The 12809-nt window shown below is 41.0% G+C and overlaps 1 protein-coding gene across 10 annotated transcripts in view; it reads right to left on the bottom strand.

Moving 5' to 3' along the window:
* LOC117431201 (receptor-type tyrosine-protein phosphatase T-like) overlaps nucleotides 1–12809 on the bottom strand; it is a 151017-nt gene that overhangs the window by 71519 nt on the left and 66689 nt on the right. The gene's annotated exons all lie outside the window — the stretch shown is intronic.

The following is a 12809-nucleotide window of genomic DNA, read 5'->3' as shown; positions in this document are numbered from 1 at the left end:
AAAAACATAGGATAAGTTACAAACTAGTAGCCTATTGATCTCAGACAATGATCCACATATGAATGCATTCAAATGGAAGGTGTGGAATTGTGTAAGTAACTCAATATCCAGGTGTGCTTTCCACAGCTGTTGGTAAATCCAGACAGACCATAAGCAGCGACTCTTTCCTTAAGCAACCAAAGTGCTCACCTGCCCCTATTTCTCTCCCACATTTCTACTGGCTGTCCTGAGACAAGGAAACAGTTTCATCTAACTGGGAGGATCCCATCGGAACTGTACTCTGGCTGAACTCACAGACAATAAGGATGTGTTTTAATGATCTAAACTGCGCCAGCTGTAACTACTGCCGCTCTTTATTAATCAACAATTAAAATACAGTGGATTGACTGCCAAGCCAATTTTTCTAAATCTTTTGTTGGTTAGATCTGGACCACACTGAGTTACTAATTTGTAAAATTTAAATGAAATATGAAAAAAATAATAAAGCTACAAAAGGATTGCTCTCCTTGCTCGGGGCAAACAATAGATCATTTTGCCCACAATTGAAATAGAACAAAAAATAAAAAGGTATTCAAGCAAATGGACAAAAACAACAGCTCAGATTTCATTCGTATTTAATTATTACTGTGCAGTCTATGCTGCAAATGTCACACAGAACAAGCTATGCGCAATCAAGGCGAGGGAGTTGAAGATCACTTGCAATTAGAGAGTAATAAAGACTTCAATCACAATGGCAATTTGCTAAAGCCACAGGATCAGGCTTGATACATCTGCGCGATGTGGAGAGATGAGGAGGGCAACTGCAAAGTGCAAAGCCGTTCCATGCTCTGTAATGTACTTTGTGTATTACGTTTTAATAGCATGACCACTTTAAAAAAAAAAAAAAATAATCATAATTACTTTTTTTTTTGTTTCTAAAAAATGAAAAGGGTGCTATTATTTATCACATGCTCTTGCTGCTTTTTTTTGGTTTGGTTTCCCTGAATAAGCACCAGAAAGGCTTACTAACTGTTATTTATCTGAATCATCTCTACAACCTCCTGATTTATGTTAGTGATAAAGCCAAGTAATGTTTATGCAGACTGACACACAGATGTCACACGATCGTATGTTTATGCAACGGGTGTTTGGCGCAGAGAATATTTAATCTTTTCCATGAAAGCGTTGTGTGAATAAGCCACGGCACATTCTGTATTCTGGTGCGCTTATCGAAATCCGAGTTGACAATGAAGCCAATTAGAAGCAGCGCATCAGTCCAGCGCTGTGCTTTGAACTGGGGCTCCCGCCAGTCAGGGCTGATCGATGACGCTGGGACAGGGTCATTAATTTGAGGCTTCGGGGAGCAGCAGAGAAGAAGAAAAACGCGGAGGAAATCAATCTTTCCGCAGGTTCCTTTTCCCAGCTGTCTTCCGTGGTGCTACTCCACTTGGCCACATTAATCACAACGGCGTTGTCAACAGGGTAAAGAGGAAATTGCAAACAATAAACATATCAATAGCTGACTGCTAGCGGTGATTTCATGTATTTTTTTTATATCACGAAATTGTATGGAGAGAAAAGAAAATGACAGTAGCGACTACTCTTTGTTTATTGGTTTATTTTCCCTTGAGAAGACCATGTCAAGCACACTGGTAATCTGAGCTATTGTAATAGAGTTGAGGTTGACAGCATCTTATTTTGTCAGAAGCAGCTAGGAGACCCATTTTCTTTGTTTTAAACTGAATATCTATTAGATCTGGACAAATTGATTCAGGAACACTTTTTTTTTTCTCTCTTTCAAGTTTCACCAAGTTTGCCCAAGGTTTATACCACCCTTTACTTTTTTAATTATTATTATTTCGGAATCAACGCTGAAACAGCACAACAACCACAATAGCTGAATGAATAAAGCAGGTTACATTAAATGCAATTAATTCGGTACCCAGTTATTCGGGAAACACAGATTCTCATTCCACCCTGGCAGCCACAGGCCTCTGACAAAGCAAGTCTTGTAAACTCACAGAAAGATCCTTAAAGGTATGCTAAATGGAGACAATCGGGCCACGGCCGAAGTGAAGTACCTGCAGCTGAAACCTAATTACCAGAATCTGTGACAGTCTGGAACGAGCCATGTGCTGTATGAGCCCGATGGCCTGACATCTGTCCTGTACAAAACTGCACAGTAGGCTAACAGTGACAGGAGTGGCTTCTATCTGCACAGTGCTACCTATTGCACAGGTACCAGACGAAGGAGAGTGCATGTTACTGTACGCTATGCGCTGTACTGCCCGAGGCATTCATTTCCACCAGTGGCGTTAACGCATGAGGTTGTAATCCACAATGAGCAAACCTGTTGCTAGCCTACTGTATACATGGAGTGGGTGGCACCATACTGCTTCAAACAGGATCATGTCTTGCAGGTATTTTCATTTAGTGGTGAGTAAACAAAACCTCGCTGATTGGACTTAGGAATAAACAGCGAATCGCTTGGAATGTGAATTTTTTATACATGTTCTTTTACTTCATGTATTCCAGCAGTGCAATATAGTCACAGAAAGCCACATTCGAAGCAGGCGGTGGTTTAACTGTAAGCACAGTACACTGCTGTACCGAGTCTTTGTCACACCAGAGGCTTTGAATCAATCATCCACGCAAGGGCTAACATGGCATCGCTGCCCTTATTTGACAAATGTCCTGCACACATACAAAATGCAGGCTGCTCTAGTATGCAGTGAGAAAGTCAAAGTTAACAGAACTTTATGGTGGGGAGGGGGAGTAATAATGTAGTCTTCATTTGAAAGCAAGCAAGGAGTCTGCTTCACAGACTGCTCATGGCAAGCCATTACCGGCATGCAGTGGTAACTCGAGTAATAACTGCTTTGTAATTCATGATAGCTCACTATTACTTATGTATTTCCTATTACAATGCAGTTCAGATGCCGCGGATTCTGTATTGCCTGTGGTAATGCTGTGCAATTGCAATGTCACCCACCCCGGGTAATGCTGTGTAATTGTAATGGGGCTCAAAGTGCTGCTTTTTTTTTCTTTCTTTTGTCTGAAAGACAAATGACCTTCTCGGAAACGACCAGACTGTAAATTACTCTTAATGAAATGATACCTGTCAGCTTCCATGTAATATATAGCTATTTTCTATAATTTCTGTTGCCTGCACACCTTCTGGAGCAGAATTGATGTGATGGAATATTTTACACAGTCGTAGGTAAAAAAAATAAGAAAGCTTACGAATCAGAGCTACAAACAGAGCTTGAGTGCAAATTGTGTAAAGAATTTTTATATATATAGTGATGGAGTGTATGTCCCGGACCATAATTTGGAGGCATTAGGACCCTGGGGTTAGGGACATATACTCCATCTTGGTAAAGGTTCCTGTCTATAAAGAGGCCATCTTGGTGAAGGACTCTTAAGTGCTTGATTGTTTTGGTAAATTGCTTAATGGAATGATTGCTTGGTTTATAAATAGAAGGTGGGGCCAGAGGTCAGGGAAAGGAAAAGTAGGAGACTGGCAACGAGGAAGCTTGTGCAGAGAACAAGACTAAGAAGACAGCCTGTGAGTTACGAGTGTAACAGGGTTTTGAAGAGGGTAACGGGGTTAGCCTGTCCCTGATAGTTAGTACCGGTTGACTTGGTCAAACAAAGGTTTAGTTAAACACCCAGAACCGGGGTAGGTTTCTGTCTGTTCATTTTTGTTTTCACTGTTGTAAACAATAAATACACGCCACGGCGTTTCAACCAAGCTACCATTCTGGACTTTGTGTGTTTGAAGAAAATACGACCGTTTGAAAATACAACCCACAACAACCAGGGTTACTTAGACTCACTTTATTGCAATATATAAAAGAAACCTGAAATGAGCCTAGTTGAGTGTGTTTCCCATTCATCAGCCTACCACATAGGCGGCTGTGTGGTCCAGTGGTTAAAGAAACGGGCTTGTAATCAATGGCTTGTACAGTATGTGGGTTTTGGAAAGCATACTGTACCATTATTAATTTTAAGCCCTCATATGAGCAATCCACATCACACAAAATAACTTCCAAGAAGCAAATAGATCTCACATGTCTTCTTTTAAAAACAGTGCCCGAAATGAACAGGGTGCTTCTCGCATGCTTCTATTTACTACAACGGGAAACTGAAGCATGAAACTGTCAACCTAGTTAATGCCGCCACCCAAAAACAGGGCAAGAGTCTAGACGAGGAAAGCGATATTAAAGCATGTCAGGTACTTCATTCAGGGGGCCGGCGCTGGAAAAATGGAAGCAAGTCAGCAGGCGTTCTGCAGGGTCGACATAACAGATCTTTCTGCTGCAAGGCAGCCTATTGCTCTGACTCCCCGGCTCACAAGCGCCAGCATGGAAACACATATTTGAAAGCGAATCTGCAGATACAGAAGGCAATCAACACAGTCCAAAAATGCATTGGCCCTGATATGCTGTTTATTAATCCAGCCGCTGGCTAACAGCAAAACTGTTGCCAGATAGCAGTCAGTACTTACTCCGTGCATTTGACATGGTTAACTATGATTTATAATGCATGTATCATGCATGTCTGTGACCCTGCCTACAACACATGTGCTTTACTCTGATCTTACTAAGCCTTTACTCTGCTTTACTACACTTTGCAATGCTGTCACCATGCTTCTGCACGACACAGTAAACCAGATCTTAGATCTCTATGGAGTATAAACCGAGTACCTGGACCAGATTTCTCACTCAAAGCGGTTTGTTAATGCAGGTATTGTAGAGCACCTCTGATTAGCCAAAACTGACATGATTTATTAAGTGCTCTAGAATGCATCCCAAAACGTCTGAGACATTTATTAATTGTATTTCCAAATCAGACATCCCCTCTTCAGTGTCTGCTTGCACCTGCTACAGGTCACGCTGGTAAACAAAATTTAATTAGAGAGCATATGCAACCAACCAGACACGATGCACATGCCCCCCTGTATTCACAGTGTAACATCCGTGCACAATTAGCACTGTAGTGTGAATCACAGTACTGTGCAGTATTTACCCAGCAGAACCGAGCTACCCTACAGCTATGGACAGAAATCTTGCATCACCTAGGATTTTAGGATTGAGACATCATTAAAAAATTTATATATATATAATGTAACATTACTCAGCAGGTTTCATTCGACTTTATGAAACACAATCAGTTAATTTTATAGATAATGCTAAACTTTTGACATGTGATTTTACAGAAGAAATCAGCAAGGCTCAGGAAAGAAATGCAGCTATTAGGAGTCAGGCCCAGTGGTTAATCAAAGGACATGACAGATTGATGGTATAAAAGCCTCTATCTAAAAGACATTTCCACCAAAGGAAATTAAACTCAGCTTCTGAAAAGTGAACACCAATCCAGGCTATTTACAAAATCTGCTGGTTGAAGTGGTCGTTTGTTTTTTTTATAAGTGCGAGTTGAATTAATTAAAGCAAACACTTTACACACAGCATCTTGATGCAGCCCTTTAAATTGTTTTTTAATTAATCGGCTGGAGAGGTTGTAGCATTTTCTTTTAATTCTGCTCCATTCTGAGTGCCTGGTTTAATAGGTGTGCGTTTGTAAAATTAAATGTGCACTTCATTTCGTCCTTCTTTAAAGATCTCCTGTAAACACTTGAACAATAGCATGCTTCACCCTTTTCATATTTAAAAATACATATTCAAAAAAGAGCACTTTTTTTAATAAAGGGCAAAATCCATGAAGGTCTGCTTTTTAAATTCTGCACGATTCGTGATTATGTGTGAAGGTTGACGGTGAATGTTTCCTGCCCTTGCCTTACACAAAACATTTTTCTACTGAATTCAGGTGTCGATGTCCTCACTGCCCACTCCTGAACAACTAACCTAATTTACCGGGGAGGAAATCCTGAGATTAGCCAAAACAAACTGCTGAGCTTCTTCCACACCTCAGTCCACCTATTGGGAAGAGTGAGCATCCATCAAACACCAAACTCAATCAAAGCAGATTCATCATAGGCTAAGATAGGGGGATGACGATATTCCCAGGGCACCGCTGAACAGTGTTAACCTTAAACAACCGGCAACTTACACAGCCACAGGACCTGCTCATATAATTCAGCCTCAGATTGGTTCGTGTCTACAGATACTTCTTGTTATTATACACCACTAGACCCAGCCTGGTCCTGAGAAAGCAATCACCCTTCCCTTCAAAATCAATCAGGGCGCCACTCATTCCAATAATTTAACCACATGGGAGAAAAATGACTCTGTGTCTCTAAGCTGGGTAATGAGTCCTCGCAAGGAGCCGCATCGTGATATATTTCAAGGCACCTTCTCAAACTTTGTGGATAAAGCAATTAGGCTCATGAATCGAAGGTAAGCACGTTTGTGGAATCTGAGGGCTTGGATTTATAACCATCAGGGGCTAGACTGGGTGATTAAAGGGCCAAGGCTAGCTGAAAGGGATCAAACCTGTCTGGTCGGCACTGCAGAGGCTATGGAACAGCTGTGGAATGTTAGGAGCCTTCCCACCTGAACAGGACGTTTACACCTCATTAAAACATCACCGTGAGTCCCTGAGTGGCTCACCTGGTAAAGGCACGGCCGCACGGTGTGCAGGGTGCCTCACACAGTCAGGGGAGCGCAGGACTCTCTGTTTAACTGGTTGAGTGTTGAGCTTCTATCCACTACAGGAGTTACAAGCCCAAGTAGAATCTCCAGATCCACCTAGTTTAATTTATTTTTATTAAATGTTTTAGTACTTATTGGTACCTGCTGGTTGTCATCATGCCCTGTCACAATAGTATACCATTTAGAATACTATGACCAGGGAATACTGCGTACACTGTACTGTATATGACATGCAACTCCTGTAGAGCTATTTAAAGAAGTTTAAAAAGTACACCCATGAGCACAATGCCTCCCCGTTGAAGGTGTTATTGCTTACTCAACAGGATTTCATTATTTTTATAATAGACTGCCATAACTCAAAAAAGAAAGTCCAATCTGTTTTCTGCTTAATATGTTTAATTTCATGGGTCAGCTCAAAATGACATTTTTATGTGACATTAAAAAGGTTGTGTTAAACGTGGCACAAACGGGGCTAATCCAGCTACAGCAACATGTGTCACGTTTAACATTTTTTAATATACCGTAAAAGGAAGACCCGTCGACCAGCATCATCAGGAATACTGTTGGCATCAGGATTTCATTGTTCAGACTGATACTCGGAGAGGGAGTGAAATTAACTCAGCTGACCTCAGGTGACCTAAATTCCAATCAGCCGCAACCTTGAACTGTAAACCATTCCTCAGTGATGGCTCTAAAGTGAGAAAGTGCCGTCAATCAAATGAAGCCTCAGCTTTGCCCAAGACACTGACAGGCAGAGCTGCACTCTGGCTTCCTGCGGCAAGGCACTGGTTATGACAGGTGTCATTTCTTTCCTATTTAGTGAATGGAAGTGCAAAGGGAGGAATCAGAGCATGAAAGGTGCGATTTCTACAAGACAGGGAAGAAGAAAAAAAAAAAACACAATGCCAGAAAAAACTGTCTGAGTTCTCTTCCGTTTATCTGTCTGCAGTCCACACAAGAGACAAAACAGAATCCAACCTCATTGAGTGTCAAATGACATGGGATGGGTTTAAACCCTGTTCATTTCTGAAATACATTACATGTACAATTTATAGCATAGAACCAGCGTACATGCAAACAAAAACAAAGTTTAAAAAAACCTACAGAAAAAATGACTATCATGTCTCTTTAAACGAGATCCTTGTGTCTGTCATGGGAGCTGCAGAAGCAATCTGTCTCAGGGATTAGAAACGAAGCTGAGCTTTCCTCTGCGGATCTCTGTTACCAGGTGTGCTGTAGCCTGTGTCTGTGGAGGAGCGATTCTCTGCAGGCACAGCATCTGGGTGCAGTTTCCCCGCCTCTCTCCTGAGCTGATTTGTAATGAGCTGCAGGACAACGTACTAATTGTTCCACCGGGAACGTTTTTACCTCGTACGAATGCGGTGCGAGAGACGCAATCTGGCGGAGATGGAAGACTTTGTAATAGCCACAGAATAGGAGTGCAGGGCCATGTTTGGTAAAGAGGCTTTCTATAAATTAAATCCACAGCACTCATTTCTCTAAATTAAATCCACAGTTTTTTCCCCTTTACATTTTTGCCAGGGGAATTCTGTTTCAAACTGGCAAGGTTATTACTTAAAATAATAATACAAAAAATAATCATAAACAAAGACGGGAAATGCAGATGTATTCGTAAGTGGTAAGCTCTAAACAAGCTATGTTGGGTAGCTTATTTAGCACATATTGGACCTGTATGAGAGGATTAAAACAAACTGGTACTGCTGGTTACAAAACGGCTTGGGCATTTCCTGCTTCCTGATTGGCTGATGAAAATGGTTCAAAGAGCACCACTATTACTTTATTCCAATCAGGAATCGTATCGAAACACTATAACGCTTCTGCTTGGTACAGTATCTTCAACACAGTTATCGAGGAGGATGACCAGAAAACAGAACGGTTCAGGGCCATTGCCAGTCTGTCCACAGAGAACAGCACATGGGATCCCAATCAGAAAGCTCCTAAAAACACCCAGAGTGAAGGACAGCTTGAACTGTGCCAACTCCATTTAATAAAACACACTTCCAGCGCTGGTTCTTTAACATAAGCTGGGACTGACATTTTAATTACATTTTGTGAAGGTTACATCGATATTTGCTTTATTTTTTTTTTTTTAACCACTTTGTTCCTTGTTTAAAATCGGCTGTGCTCTTTACGTTTTGGGTAACATAAATCTGCAGGAGCTGGTTGGATGTCACCCCCACCTAAAATACAAAAAATAAATAAACACTACATTATTGATTCTCCAAGCCAGCCATCTGCCCAGAACTTAATTTAAAAATCCACATTCAATAAGAGAACCACGTAGACCCTATTAATATTAAATACTATATCACAATATGCCAATAAAGGAATCGTATGCTTTTGAAACATTAATAAAAACTGTCAAATGCACAGAATAAGCTTTTCAGCTTCCCTACTGCAATATATGTGCATCGAACTTCTCGCAAGACTCATTATGCATCATAAAATTAAAATCTGCACTAAAAATGTCTTCTCATTATTAATGCTGCAGTTCCATTAACATTGTGGTGTTGATTTTTTCTTTTTTTTTCTTTGTAATTACATTTCCAGGGACAGTATCAATCTGATGCCTCCACAAGCAGAAGTGTACTGTCACATGGATACGCTGCTCTTCTGTAAGTGTTCACAGCCTTCTGTTGGCATTGCAGTTCTGATTTCCCTTTGATCACAGAATGAAAGGGACACTAACCTGACAGCCACTGCTGGTCCATCTTCTATCTTGGATGACAACATCAAAGATGCTCGTTGATATACACCGTGGAAGGGATCTGAGGGCGGTTATACAGCAGGTGAGTTTGTATATCTGCCGTAGAGATTGTAACTCTTTATGCTGCCTCAGAGTGGTTTGTTTCTCATTTAGTAACATTAGCAAAAACATAAAAAATACAATGATTAACGTTAATTAAAGACCAGCGTAAATGTTTTTGACAGAATGGCCCAGTAGCTTCGCCTCAGCGGCTATTCGATGTTTATTTCATACTTTTTAAAGCAATATAAAGATTTCAATTATATCTACGTACAATTATACTCCAATAATTGTTCCCCTAATGCATTTTCTCAGTCGATGCGTTCCACTTACCGCTGCAAGAGAGCTATTACGAGTTCAGGACTTACATTCACTAATCAAAACACTACTAGATCCTACTGAGCTAGCCATGGTTTCACATTGCTAATTAACAGTGTGGGATGGAGTTCAATCTGAGCCCCAATGTCTCTTTTGTCACCTCATTCAGACATACACTGGACTCTCGCTCATCCGACCTGACCTATAATGCGAACCATGCTGTCATAATGCCATACAGTGCATGCCGACAGTATCTTCAGAAAGTTTCAACATCAGAGTGCTAGCATGCTGTAGGCATGTAAAGCATGCAATAGTTAAGCTTGGGACTAACAGCTAGCCCTAAAGACCGCTTTTAAATGGCACAGCAGTTCACAGTTGCAGTTGATAGAAAACTGTGGAGTGACCCATATACTAGAGGTCAGGGTTACATGAAAATCACAGCAGTGCTCTGAAAACATGCTCTTCAGTGGCTTGCACGTTCTGCTCTAACGTCTTCAATGTAAAGCAGCCCCAAGTCTTATGAATGTATAGCTGGTGAGGCATCGCCTGGATAGCTGTGTGTACATTATAGATCACCTTGATCTCCCAGGAAATGATACCGTTTAGCCCTGCAAGGTTTGTCATTAATGAGACATCCATCGGGTAGGGACATTAAGGGTTCTAATGAACTACTAATTGGATTGAAGTCTCCAGATGCAAATTGAAATAAACAAACGTAACTGATTTGAAGCATGAAGACGCTTTCTGTAATGAGGGCTGATTGCTGCATACCCCCCTGGTGAGGCCAGCCAGTGCTGGTTAAACTGGGCTGCAATCTCAGGGATCAGACTGGGTGGTGCAGCTACTTGTATTCTGTTTCTCCAAACTATCCTCACGCCCCTCTCATCTAGAGCACAGCTGTTATACTCTGGCTTCTCAGGTCAACCAAGCTAATTACACTCTAACGAGCAACCAGCACTCCACACATGCTAATTTATCAAATCAATTAATCAATTGTCCAATGGATCGATCCAAGTTCGTTTCGCATGGGGAAACTTAACTGCCTCGTCCATGCATTCCAGGACACGTAGAATTGGGCTTGTTTAGTCAGAAAAAGGCTTTCAGAGAGAGAAAGCAGACAAGCAGCAGGAATAGCAATACCCAGCCTCTATGTGGAGCCTCTTAGTAGAGTGCCTGTACCAATGGGTCAGAGGCCATGGTCCTCTACCTTGCTTCAGGCACATAGAAACAAAGTGTTCTATGCCTAACATTGAAGCCTTTAATTACAATACTTTGTAAAAAGGAATGGTGTAACATGGAACTCTCTCCTACCATTGCTTGCTTAGACAGCCCCGGTAGATATGTCATACAGCCAAATGAAATGTCTTTGTACTGTATCAGATAGCTTGTATTAAATGCAATTGACGTCAATAAGCTATACAGCAAAACTTCTATTATCCAAACTAATTGGGTCCAGGGGGGTGTTCGGATAATTGAATTGTTCAGATAAAGGAATTATGACAGCGACATTTTGCACATGACTTTTCCAATCAAGAAACCTCCTAAAAAGATAGAATCCACCCCTTCACCTGTAAATATATGACCTACTGTACAATACTGTAAAGACCAGAACTTGAGGGCTGCATCGAGCATTTTCTTTGCAAACAGAGCAGCAGAGCACAGCACACAACAAGACAGGTTAACAAGGGGCTGTTCATATAACAGAGGTGTTCGGATGATCAGGAGTTTGGATAAGTTTTACTGTATTCCTATTACTGTAGATTATTAAAATATACCGGTGTACAGTACAGGGCGCTGTGTAAGATACACACAGATTTTCACCCTCTCAAGGTCAGAGCCCGTACGCACCCTTACATCTCGAACACAACCTGGAGGTAATATACTGGACACTGTAGCTTTACAATGTGCAACCTAGTTAAGGCTGGATCTGCTAATCACCTTGCACTGGGAAGCTGTGAGACCCCAGATGGGAGCGCCTGGACTCCTGCTATCACAGCAGAGGAATCCAATGCAGAACTATTATGTTACCATATGCTCTTGGCAGCTCCATTTGTTCAAATAAAAAACTGAGTATATTAAAATTAAATAGCCCCGCAGGGCATTCAAAATTGTACAAACTTTTTTTTTTTTTAATAAAAGGGTACATTTCTGAATCTGTTTTAACATTTTGTTAAGTGGTCCCAGTTAAACATTAAATCACTGTTTCTTCCGTTTAGGATTTGCTGAAGGTTTGTTTTATTTCTTTTTTTGGTCTCTGGCATTATTTGAGAACAAATTCAAGCACAAAGAGGGGTTCTGTATTAATAATCTAATTCTATATTATTTAATAATCCCAGTATTAATCTCAAAACACCTTGGATTAATAACCCATTCCATACCATCACCACTATGTGTAAAAAAGTGTCTCCCACACTCTGTCCTAAGGAGGCAGTGTGGTCCAGAGGTGAAAGTCCAGGCCACTGACTGACTCACTGTGTGACCCTGAGCAATTCAGATAACCTCCTTGTGCTCCATCCTGCGGATGAGATGTTAAATCAATGCCCTATTGTAAGTGACTCTGCATATAATGCACAGTTCACAGCCTACCTCTGTAAAGCGCTTGGTGGTCCACTATGAAAGGCGCTATATAAAAATACTATTATATATTATAGATATTAAGTCTCTTTCCACTTGATTTTCAACTGTGTTTACTCAGATCACATTTTGAGGGGTTTTGATATGTTTTAAAATCTGCTATAAAGATAGTGGAACCCTGTTTCAAATGTAATCGTAGGATTTGTCCAGAAAGAGTTCCGATCTACTGCTGTTCAGATAATTGAAACAGACCTCCACACATGCCCAAGAACATTAGCAGTTAATGGCCATTAGTGTCACCTTGTAAAGCAAGAAAGAAATGCATTTAGCCAAAAAAAACGCTCTTAACTTCTGCTCAGGTAACCCTATAAAAAGCCATTCAGAAGCTGCAGCTCAGGTCGTCCGAGCCTTCAGGGTACAGAAGAACATGACTTTTGAGATGAATGCACAGAATCACAGTATCAGTCATTTCTTTCATTCTACTTCTTCCAAGCTAAAACGACTCTGTGAAGAGTCTTCAAAAGCACAATCCTTCAATATCCGATTCCCTTGAGGTA

This window comes from Acipenser ruthenus, chromosome 29, assembly GCF_902713425.1.
Source record: "Acipenser ruthenus chromosome 29, fAciRut3.2 maternal haplotype, whole genome shotgun sequence".
In the NCBI taxonomy this organism is placed as follows: domain Eukaryota; kingdom Metazoa; phylum Chordata; class Actinopteri; order Acipenseriformes; family Acipenseridae; genus Acipenser; species Acipenser ruthenus.
Note: the sequence above shows the minus strand (reverse complement) of the source record. Positions and strands in the feature narration are given on the sequence as shown.